Here is a 13243-nt window from a genome sequence, read left to right on the forward strand (position 1 = left end):
AGAACCAAGCAGCAGCATTAAGATATAGTAGTGGTGAGCAGACAACTTTTGGCCGGGAACTTCCAGTAAATACTGAATAAGGTCATTAGCAAGTTTTCTTCCAACTTCCCACTTACATGGTTCAAAAGGTTTCTCCATTGTATTTACCATAAAGTGGTTTAAAAATGTATCCTGCTTCCTCCTTATTTACCCTTGATTGTTAACAGTAGAACATTTTTAGATTACTATTCAAATTGTAACTCTAGTTCAATCGCGTCTAGATTTCTTATTTGAAAAATAAATTATGTGTTTGTTCTAAAGCAATTGATATTAGTTGGGATAGTAATAAGAATCATGTTATGTAGGCGCTGACTTGTGGTATGAACGTGATTAATATGGCATCCCTATTTTGGAACGAAAGCTACCAGTATTTTAGTTATTATTGGTTAACGAAGGCTATATCTGTAGGGACTAAAAACTAATTTCTCTCTGTTTGTTCACCTCGACATCGAACTGACTTTAAAATTTGCTTTAAGGTTCATTTATGTATAGGCAACACTGAGGGTGATTTTGCAGATATAATATGTAATATAATATATTATCGTTAGCCGCATATATTATAACGGAAATTCCCCGAATGTTAAAATCACTTAATATCCAGCTACCCCGGTTTGTGGCATTATTAAAACTGTATTTCATGGACCGGATAATCGCGGCTGGTGCGCCCTACGTCTCGGGTCTTGCTGGAGTGAGCTCGGAATCAAGCGATTGTGAGGTGAATGGTTTATTCTTAATTTTCTGTTTAATTACAATAAGTGATGTGTAAACTGTAAAGGAATTTAAATTTATTGTAATATTTACTACTGTATTTTGCTTGAATTTAGTCTTAAAAAATATATTATTGTCCTTTATTTATTTAATTGCTTTATTATTTAGTGTTTTTACTGATAGGGGGGAAGAAAAGGGCATTAGGCTTTAACTTGCCTTTTTTGTATAATAATATTGTCCATTTGCAAATAAAAGACATTTCTAATACAGTTCCTATATACGTTAGACGTAACTATATGATGTCAATGAGAAAATAGCATAATATATCATGTAATATCGTATAATAAGTATCACGCGTCCACTTTCTCGATATGGTCAATAAAGAGAAAATGAAATTTTTCACCCTCTACATTGAGATGGGTATGCTTGTGTTTGGTAGTTTAGATACTGTGAAAATCGAGAAAAGAAGCCGAACTTTTGCTTTAAAAGTTCAACCAAACTAATATCCTAATATTTTTACTTGGAATGAGATATAATGGTCTGTTGCTTCCAGCACAGAAGGTACCATTAATTTAGTTGTTTAAATCGATCCTTCTGAGGTAAACCATTATCAGCGGAGTAATCTGTTATTACCTAAATAATAATATCTAAAGAAAGTAACTCTGACGCAGATCTATAGTGTGATGCAGTATCAGTTGTCATGCAAGAACAATTACAAACTACAATTAACACTCCGTCTACACTCAATAATGAGGTAATGTATCGATCTATTAAATCTTTGAATGTCCCAGGTACCACATCATTGTTTAGTTCCCTTCTATTTGCAACGGTGTTGAGTTGTGTTCTTTCATTGTACAAAGGATGAAGTAGTAATACACATACAAGTACATTGTTTTATTTAGTGGTAATTGAAACTAGATAGATCTGCACAATCTATAAACTATATTGTTCACAACATGAAACTTAAACTCAATTAAGTTAATGAAACCTAATTAATTTTGATTATATTCATCCGAACATTACCAAAATTTTATTTGTAAAAACGTATAAACTTGTTATTAATTAATTGTTTAGAAGAAGATAGGGGTTATTCCGTACATCTGGTATTTTATTCTTTTTCGTATTAATCTTGATAACAAGCTTATTTCCAACTGAACTATGTATTCAAAATAGGTGTAAAAATTCATTTCTTTTAACCGATTTCCATATTTACAGAAATTTTTGTTAATCCATAGCTAACAATCTAACAAATTATTTATATAACAAATGTTCAAAGAGACAACGATGGCTTAGTAATCAGCTAATTATTAATACGCAGTTGGACAACGTTTATAATTAGATTTGTGTATTTTACGTGAGGATAACACTCAGTAATACCATTAATAGTTCGTTAACGTAGCAAAATAACTTTGTATCATACATTTTATTTTCCTTTTTTTATTTTTTACTAAATTCTTATTTCACTTATGTGAAACCTGATATGTTTTTCAGAAAGTTTCTTTTTACTAGGTTTTTAATCAGACAACAATTGAGTTTAGCATGCTAAGTTAGCACGTTATGCCTTTATTCAGTTTATGTAATCAATTAAACTTTAATTTTTTAAATTCTGTAAATTTTCCCCCTAAAAATTGACAAACGGTAAACTAAGTAATATTAAACGATGCTTTATATGACATTCTTGACCTAAAATCAAATAGTAAAGTTGAATAATTTATGGACATTCTGCATATACTATACTGCATATATTGGTGCACTACGTTCACTAAAAGTTGAAAGTAAAACTGTCAGTGCACAGATTTATGTGGATGTGGACTTGTCTTCAAAAGTGTTGATAGATTACATCGTATCATCTACGATCCTTTTTTATCATGGGTCATGCCAGTAATTTGATGTTACTCACTCATACCCATATCTTTTTATTTTTTTTTTTTTTTTTTTTTTTACAATCAAAACTTTCACTGGTGACGAAAAAGAGTCAGCTTGATAAAAAACTTTTAGGCCTGATCTCTTAGTAATGTTGACAACTAAATTTACAACCTTATTTTATTCTCCTCGTAAACATTTATTCTCCATGCAGTATATTTTTGTCATAGAAGATGTTACCCAGAGAGTTCACAATTAAATTGTAATATGCAATGAAGATTCATTTCTAAATAATCAGTCTTCAAAAAACCGCTTCAAAAGAAGCAAGACGAGCTGCTGTCTCATTTATTGTATTGCGGTATACTGAAAATTAAATTCACAAACGGGAAATGAGACATAGCTAAAAGGTAACACAATGTTACCTGTCTTGGCCGAGCAACCCTAACAAAAGAACTTCTTTTTCTGTATTTTATTTTACTAAGGTGTCTGCATTTTAATGACTTCTAATGTATTTGGCATGTCTAAAAGGTTGACTCTACATTATTTTTTCTACCTTCCAGATATGTCTTCTTCGTTACACTGTTCTACTTATTTTTTATTGTACGTTTTACAGTTTTATCACTTACAAAAGACATAATTTAAGAAGTTTATTTTTAAGGTATTTGAATGATAATATTAGAATTACATGAAGCATATTTTTGCCTAAAAATAGGAAATTCAGTGACGTAATTTCAATTAAATTTAGTAAGGGTGATAGTTATCTTATAGTTAGATGTCGTTAATAATTACTTCACTTACTAACATAATCGCAATAAGTATAAAAAATTGGAGCCAACATTACATTTCCTTAATTATAAAAAATACAATTATAAGTAAACTTTCGACGGAGCCCTGTATCACTCAGCTAGTAACAGAAGAGAATGTGAAGAATTTTAAATGGTACGTGCTACAAACAATTTATCTTTGAAATAAATCGCTCTTTCCAGAAGACAACAAATGTATATTATAGCTAGAACAAGGGCGGTGTAATAAATTAACTTTTACGGACTATTAAGTCTTTATCATCCATCTTTGTTCAACGAATTTCTATTTGTTAAGACAATATGTCCACATAAATAATGTGGAAAGACTTTGTAGTGCCCATAAACTTTATTCATTTTGTTTGTTGTGTTAAAACTTATTTTATAGATTACTAGATTATTTTATCAAATTAAACGTTTCATTATTTGTACGCATTTTGATACTAAACACGAAATAGGAGAATGCCATATTATCGAATGTCAAGTTACAGCCTCTGAAGTTCAAGCATACATGTGTCATAGTATATTATAAACTAGAGAAATTTTGTTACATAATTGGGTATATTTTAAGTATCAGCCCTACTGATAGTTGTAGCAACGGTATTTTGTAATTTTAGTTGAAATAAATACTATGGTATAATTATAATTATTGTCAATAACTATGTCAAAGGCATAATTCTTAGGTAAACGCGGTAATAAAAATATTTTTGTTCCTAAAATGTCTTAGGATATGTTCAATATAATAAACTTTTGTCGATAAATGTCAATGTTTTATTGGGAAATCCGAGTACTTACTATATATATTCAATTTGTATCAGAGTGGAACACTTTTGAGAACCATTGAGAATACAGGTCACACATGAATATAAATATATAAAGGTATGTAGTGTTGTCGGCACGTCCCTTTGGGGCGTCCACACTTTTACAATATTGTCAATGCAATGCATATACATAGACTACATATAGTTTTTCTTAGCATACAGTAAAGTATGCTTTATTTAAATTAACTATATACATATGTAACACTTTCTTTGACTGGAACTAAATCTATTAATTTTGTTTTGCCATAGAGTCATATCGTTGTTATAATGAGTAGTTTACAGAGACCTGTAGAAAGTGACGTGTGACCTTTACAATAAACAGTTTTAAATTTCTGATGGTGAATAATCAGGATTATTAAACTGTTATGATGATTTGGCTAATTAAGTGTGTTTTTAGCGGACATGATTAATTTCTGAAAATTGACAGATCAACTTACATGAAAAACGAATTTTTAGAGTGTCAGCTTTAGGTAATTCTCAATTTCATTTAGTTTCTGCAATATTTAAGTAGCTGTTCATAGATGAGAACATAGCTATATTTTTTTATTTTTGTTGGATAGCAATACAATAGATAATTTCTTCTCCCAATATGTTTGAATGTGAGACAGAAAAAAAAGAATATTGATTATATATTTAACTTTTTAATACACAACCTTGCTTGTCATCAGTACACACGTACTATCCATAGTTCTTATAGAACTGGAAAACTGAAGTTAGGACTTCTTTTGGACAACATTTTACCTGAAAAAGGAATAGACTGAAATGTGATAGAAAATGAAATTTCAATTTTATTATTGTCTTTGTTCATTCCTGAACTACATTCATATATTTCATGCGAAAAATGATTATTTATAGAACGATTTTATTTATTTATTTTTTTTTATGTTGGAAGTTCATCTATTTAGTTTACTGTCTCAGGGAAATGATTTGAGTTCGTCTTACTTTGTTGCAAACCACTTATAGGTTGCATTAGTAGCTACACACAATTTTTCTTGATATAACTGTAACAATAGGTACGTTTTTGCTTTGAGGCTTAAACATTTATTGCCTCTGATGCCAATCATTTGCTTTGAAAGTAAATATACTTCAGTCAAAACTCATAAATAATTCTCTTGTAAATATAGAGGACATATACAAAGGTATGAGCTTCTCGTTCTTCTTTAACTGTAGAATTAGTACTCGTGATATATCATGTCTTATGTTATAAATGTTATTGCTGTCATATTTTTTGTAAATATGAACGATAGTATATGGTTTATTTTTCAAATCGTCAATCTAGAAATACAAATTTAGATGTGTTATGTTAAAAAAAAAACTTAGAGAGACCGTGAAAGTAATCTGTGTTGATATTAGGTTTAAAAAGTCAATTGACAACAAACTTTACTGTAGTTTACAATCAACTGAATTAAAACAAGGTGTTTAAGTCAGGCTGCCTGAGGTCCGAGTAGGGCTGATAACAGAAGCTGGGCTTAGGAACAAAGCCGCAGAGACTAGGTTGCTCCTTTGTAACGTAGAGTATAAAGTTGTTATAGTTTTACTCTTTGGAGAACTTTTTCAGTAACATTTACGACGTTGCAAACTTCAGTATGCACTACTAAAGCACTTATTCCACAAAAACGGTAAGAAGATGAGCAAACACATTTCATACAGTTAAATATTCATCCCCGCAGAGTCTAAAGGTTATTAGACTTAATCTTCAAGATTGAATAAAACATTATAAATTGAATTATATATTCTGGCACTGATATGAATATGCAATAACACTAAATAATACCTTACTTTCTCTTATTTTACAATTCAGAGGTAGCTGAAGAACATATTTTATTATATACTTATAAGGCTAATAGATTATTGTTATTTGGCGAAGCGTTAGAGAAAAAACCTTTAACTTCAGTAGCTGTAAAATATCTTGTCAGTCCGCTATGTATCAATTTTAGAGAAACCAATTAAGCTAAATTGTTTATTTGCTAGTGATGAAGATCTATACAGAGGAATATGAACTTTTTCCATTTGTATGAGACTTTTGCATCTTTGGATGAATGGGATATAGTCATAATGTATACATGTACATACATGTAAAGACCGTGTATTGAGGATAAAACTTCTACATCAATGATATTTTCGGATTTTACTTTAAGAGTTTTATCAATTTCTTCGATCATTTCAGACTTGGTTTTATCGTTAGTACCGATAGCCAACTTTTCAGCTATTGAATGAAGTTTTTCATCATTAAATAGGTCGAGATTTTTCTTTTCAACTTTGAAATGTCTCTTTAATTCACGTAATTTCTCAATATTAAACATGTTTTCGTGATCGGCAATTTTATTTTCTCTAGCCCATTGTCTTAAATAATTTAGTTCATTATCGTAAATTTGCTTGTTTTTTTCGTGACTTTTAGAATTATAATGGCGATCATAGTTTTTTCTTAAAATTTCTTTTTTGCAGAACGGACATGATATTTTTTCGCGCTCCATTTAGATAGAAAAATTTATTTAACTAAATGGTGCTTGTAAACCAACGATTGCGCCTCTCACGGCGTGATATCACTACGGATATGACGCAGGCGAAGCGATTATCGTGATGGTCGGTCTGTAGTAGCACACCTCGACTGTCATTGATACACACAGCGCAATCTTTCGGAACTAAAATGTCGGTAATGCAGATTTGCTTTTAAGAATAAAAATTGTGTTCCCGTTTACTATTATAACATTTTCTTTTTCAAAATGTTAGATAATTTTACCTATTTTAAATATGCGTACATTTTGTTACTTGTAATTTTCAAATTATATTTTAAATTAATTTCTTAAATTTTTACTTCTCGATGGGCTGTTGTATTGTGTTGCTGAGTATATATGTCCGCGAATTCGGTTTGGTCGGTTAGGAAGTTTACTTCTGAACTGTTTCAATGCGAGTGGCCATAGCGGAGAAACACCAAGTTCAGAAGTATTCAGATCGTATTCCGGAACCATTTCTCTATCCGTATCTCGCTCTTCTCTCTCTCTCTAGCCTGAATATAGATCCTAGCCTATAAACGGCAGAAGTGATCGTGTCATAGGCATAAAAAGAGAGGGAGAGAGAAAGAGACAGAGGGAGGAGAAAAGGTCGACCGAGAAATGGTTTTGCACTTTTTGACTTTGAATTTTTTCTATTTAAATGGAGTTCTTGAAGGAGTTAAATGATATTGGAGAATGTAAGTTTAAAGAGTATAAGAAGTTAAATGAATTGGAAGAAAGGAAGAAACATAGAATCTTGAATTTGGAGAAAATGAAAGATAAATTCGGGTTTACAATAATTGCCGAGTTGGAAGATTGTAAAGTTACACTTGCCGAACAGATTTTTGACTGTTTTGGATGAGAAAAAGATTAAAGAATTAAACAAAAATGAAAAATTACACTTGATTGTTACTGGAAAGAAGACTATAAAAGATAAAGAAATTATAACAATTAACTTTGTAGAATAAAGTCTTAACTCTAAAACTTGCAGTCCCTCCCCACGTCATAGTACTGTTTTGATAACCATAGTTGGTGTCTTTCTTCATAGGAATCACATGGAATATTATCTACAGTAATACCTTTTGTTTTCACACAAAATGTGGCTATATTCTATAAGAAAAATTCTATAATGCTCTTTAATCAATTGTGTTGATAAATCTTGATACTCACAAAAAATTCCTAAGAAATTCATCAATTAAGTCTTGATTATCTTGAAAGAACGTATAATATGGGAAAAATGTCATAAAAAAACGATGAAAACTCTCTGTTTGTTTATTTTTTACTTTTTTTTCAATATCTTTCGTAATTATATTAAATATGTAATCCCTTACTTTTTTAGTTTTTTGCCGATAGTAAAACACTCCATTAGACGTTTTTTCTGCAAAAGACTTTACAAGTTCTTTGAATTCTGTATCATTTAAGGAAAGTATCAACTGTTCTTTAAAATGTTTTGGTAATTCGTTGAATTCATCTTTGTTGCACTGTTTTAATGCTAGAAATTGTAGAGACTTTGGTGAGTTCATGTTGTTTATTTAGTAGAAAAGTTTTTTTATTAAAGTACAGTATGTTTTTAGTAAAAATGTTTTAAATTGATTAAATTTTATTAAGATAAATCCTTTATTCGTAGCAGATTTGACAACATTTTACAAAGCACAGCTTAAGAAAGTAGAAGCTCAGATTCGGTTAATTTTTCATTCCACAGAGTAGATAGTAATGTACCGATCGCTTTTGGAGACGAACGACTGTAGATTCGGTTAATTTTTCATTGAGATTTGCTGTGTTATTTCTCAGCTTCCTTTATGGTACATTGAACAGTACATTGCTTTTACATTGCTTTTCGGTTGGCTCCGAAAGTGCGCCAGGAACCCCATATTACTATCTACTTATATATATATATATATATATATATATATATATATATATATATATATAAGTAGCTTTACACATTTTAAAATGCCTTTGTTTATTTGATAGGATTTTAAAGTAAATGTGTAGTTTCATCCGATCTGTTTTTACGTTTTCTTAAATAATAAAATGTGATTCTCGTCGAAACATCTTGTAATTTTTAATGAAGACATTTATTTTTTGAGTAATTCACTGTTTTTAGGTGTAAGAAAATATCTTTTACACCAAATATGTTAGCTTTTAAAATTCGATACATAAGGTTTTAGGTTGATTTAACGCAATATCATTAAGAACCATAGATATAAAATCTTTTATATCTGTCATATAATGAAATACTAGATCCCGCTATAGAATATATAATTGATTAAAAACTACACTTCGGATGAAACTACATATTTACTTTAAAATCCTATCAAATAAACAAAGGCATTTTAAAATGTGTAAAGCTACTTATATATATGTATATATAGTTAAGTATATAGCTACTTTGTGTAATTATTTGTTAAAGCGATTTTGAAGAATGTTTAACAAAACCTTCTAAAAGTAGTCATTTTACCACGTAGAATCCTAAAACAGTTTATTAAACATACGAATGATATGTAACATAAGAATATTGTAAGGTCAGGTTGCATTTCTGAGCTAAATATTCTTCTTTAGTAAACTGCCTGCATATTCGAATCTCATCAAATTAACAGTTGAAAGGGTTGTCGAAGCAGACCGCGTTGTGCCCAAGGGTGTATTTGTCACCAACATGGAGGAGGTGGTGGGGTGACAATAGTTCCCTCAGGGCTTCTCTATCTGTTGAAGTGCCAACTTTATATGAATATACTCCCCTAACTGCATGTTATCTGTACATTATCGAATAATAAGTTATCTTAAATAAAGAATTTGGACCGAAAAATTACTAATTATTAACTATGTTTTCAACGGTAGGTAAACACTATTATTTGAAAAAACAAACAAATCAAACGTACGAGTATATACTATTTTTTTATAGTAGAATTCATTTATTCACGAATTATACATGAATTTGGCCCTAAGTTAGAAATTGTCAGCGGGATCCTCTAATACTAGTTTTTTATATGAAAGTGGAAAAATACATAAAATTATTACTATACAACTTAGGTGCTAGAATAGTAAAATATATGCAGTCTACTAGTGGCACAAGTTGGCAAATCCATGACAGCGATAAAAAATTGGCTACTCATGTAAACATCTTTACAGGTGTCACCATTACAACTACTCTAACACCACCTGCAAGTCATAGCGGTGTTATATTGCAGTTCTAAATAATTGTTACAGCTTACATTAATTATACTTATAATGATTTTATATAAGAATCATGTGAGGATATACCGTATGCAGTGTGCACGGAACGGGATAAATTTCTAACATACTCATAATCTTTCTAATATATTTAAAACAATTACAAATATGTGCAAACAACGTGATTCGTTTCAGGTTCTATTCTCTCAGATTTAGAAGCAGAGTTGATGCCAAAAATTTCAGAAAAATTATCTGAGTAATTTAATATTTTAACAATAGCAAACAAATGACACGTCAGCCTTTTAGAGGAAACGTGAAAAATCCCCATGACTCAGAGGGTGAGCGCAACTTTAAATCAATTCGGAAGTTTCATTGAATCTGAAGCCGGTAACGGCAAGAACGCGAACATAACTCCCTTTCTTCTAGTCACGATACTAAATATGTAGCTTTTGTTTCATATTTTATATATTTCGTCTTTCGGTAAAAAATTAAGCAGCAAAATAAGGTGTAGTACGTAGTGCTTCTTAACTGGAATCGGAATCGACTTTATGCGTATTACTTGTACAGTAAAATGTGTAAATTGAATTATACCCAATAAAGCATCAAATAGAAGAAAGTATTACTTTTTCATCCTAATATTTTAAGTGTCAAGTGAAATTATTTTTATTATTTAGTTCTTAAACCCGAAAGAAGAAGCACGTAACTCAGAAACCAACATTTTAAATGGTAATGTTTTCCATAGAATTGTGTTACCAGCCAACCTGCAAATCGTTTGGCTCCACACCAACACTCGGTGGTTTACATATAGATTAGTTGTAAGTAGATCTTTACCGACTGTCTAAACCAAACAAAATGTTTTTGTTTAAACCTAATCTCACTACTGTAAAATTATTCTATATAAAATAGTATTCACAATTATAGCCTTTCGAAATTGCGTTATGTACATTGAAATTAGTTATATTGATAGCATTGTAAATTCATGTCTATAAGTACCCACTAAGTAACATAGAAATAGAGTAATACAACCTCTCAAACCAGATTTATTAAATTACACTAAAAATAGGTTAATTATAAGTCTTCAATGCACAAACTAAAGAAACTGTTCATTAAATAAAACTAACCATTTAAAAGTATTTTTTTACTCCAAACTTAAATGAAAGTATTGTCCTAATCTAGACAATAAGTATGTGGATAGATACTAACCAAAACTTATGGAGAGTTTTTATTAAACAAAAGCCAACAAAATATAGGTCATAACTGGTTTTGGAGCGAAGGAGGTGGAGCACCCAGGCCAAAACAGTTTTCTACCTAGTTGTACTAAATATAGACAACGGGTTCTAATTATTATAGACGCCTTGTATTTGTATGGGCTACAACCAATATTTGCATGAAAGTTTAAAAAGTAAACGGTGTTTCTCTTAATTTTTTTATGAGCAACAATTGAATTTAACCATAACCATATTACACACCTACTATAAACGCCTAGTTGTTGGATGAATTTTAAATTTAAATTAGCAAGAATATTATATGATTAATATTAATAAAATATGCAGTAGGTTTCGGCGGCTTTTAACACAAGGGCAGAGTCCTAGGATCAAAACAGTTACACATATAATTAACCTACATTACATTTAATTCAATATATTTTCACCTAAACTGGCAAATAAACTCTTATAGATCATGTAATAAAGTAAACAATATCGTAAGAGTCTTCGGAGCCAACATGGCAGAGTCCTAAAACCAACTAATAAGAACACCTTGAAGTAGTATTAATTTTAATCGTAATTGATTGAAACTATATGTGTTGTTACTGACCAAGTTTGATTAATTAAACCCCCTTTAGACAAGATCGCAAACCTGTAGACACCAATCAAAATTATTTTATAAAGGAATATCTATCCTTGATGTTAAATAGATTGTATCACAAATTGGTGTACACGTTTATTACATGAATGTGAACCTAAAACCTTCCACTTCAAATTTTAAGCCAAGTGAGCGGAGGTTGAGGGCGAAAAAATGTATTACCGGGAGCATCCAGAAAAAGCGATGACCTACTCGAATGGATTAAAAGGTAAGAGTGAGGCAAAATGGTTAGAAAAACATCACCCATGGCACTTTATTCCAACAGTTTGTTCGTTCAATGTGGATCCTGCCAACAAATGTTGATCAAATTGAGGTCTAAACTTTATTAGACTAACATTCCGAGAATGGGAAAACAAGAATAAACGTATTTACAACAGAGTTAGTTTAAATTAAAATTCAGATGTAATCATATCATGCAAGCAAATCAGGGTTAATTTGTAGTTTGAGTTAACAATAAAGTAATTTCCTAGGAGAAATCGTTATAAATATGACGTGATGATACGGAATAACAATTAGTTATAACAAGTAAATATCATTACCCTATATGTGGAAATACGCTTAACGTACACGACTGGCTCCCTCGTCGATGTGTCAGTATGCAAATGGAGGCGCGACGGCTTGAATAATTACATATCTTCTGAAGATATGACACTGAAATGACACTACCTGTCGTCACCTTTCCGTCCTTTACTGCTGTTTTATAATGCAGGCTTTATTATGAAAGTAATGCACATGTTCTAAGAAAAATATATTTATCCATCCGATTTGTAAAAATGGTTAAATTATGTTCCTCGTGCATCAATACACCTGCAAAAACGACTCTGCCACGCCTGGAAAGGACCCTGACACTCCTCAACTGTAAAGTCTCTCATAAACTTTGTAACGTGAGTATGTATGTGCTTCACCGACTCTCTGTGCTTTATATTCAGCTCTCTCAACATTCGGGGGGGGGGGGGAATGTCACACAGAACCAAGTCAGGGGGGAGGCATTTAATAAGTTTCTGTTGCATTCTTCAAAAGCCGAAAAAAAACTTCATGTTCCAGCGATCGCTCCATCACGCCTTTACACAATCGAAAACAGACTTCGAGCAAAGAGAGAGAGAACTGAGACTTGCCGAGTTTGGAAGAACAGAACTGCCCCCCCACTTTCTCCGATCGGTGATATAAATAGTCACGTCACATTAAAATCATATTTATTTATCATATTTATAATGCACTCTGTACATTTCACCGACAATGGTTTTTATTGCTGGATATTACAGTTTTGTAATAGATCCTAATAAAAAGGCCTAATGGTACTGTATGGTCTATAAATCGTAGATTATATGTAAACGTCTCAGATATAAAGAGGGGCAGATTGACATGAATAAATGTTCAATGGTTTTTCTATATTAATGTTCAGCGTAGCTTTTTTATTTTTACGTTATTTGATATATACAGTAAATACAATTTATAGATTACCCTATATGTCTACGTAGTGGTAATT

This window comes from Homalodisca vitripennis, chromosome 3 (genome assembly GCF_021130785.1).
Source record: "Homalodisca vitripennis isolate AUS2020 chromosome 3, UT_GWSS_2.1, whole genome shotgun sequence".
Classification (NCBI taxonomy): domain Eukaryota; kingdom Metazoa; phylum Arthropoda; class Insecta; order Hemiptera; family Cicadellidae; genus Homalodisca; species Homalodisca vitripennis.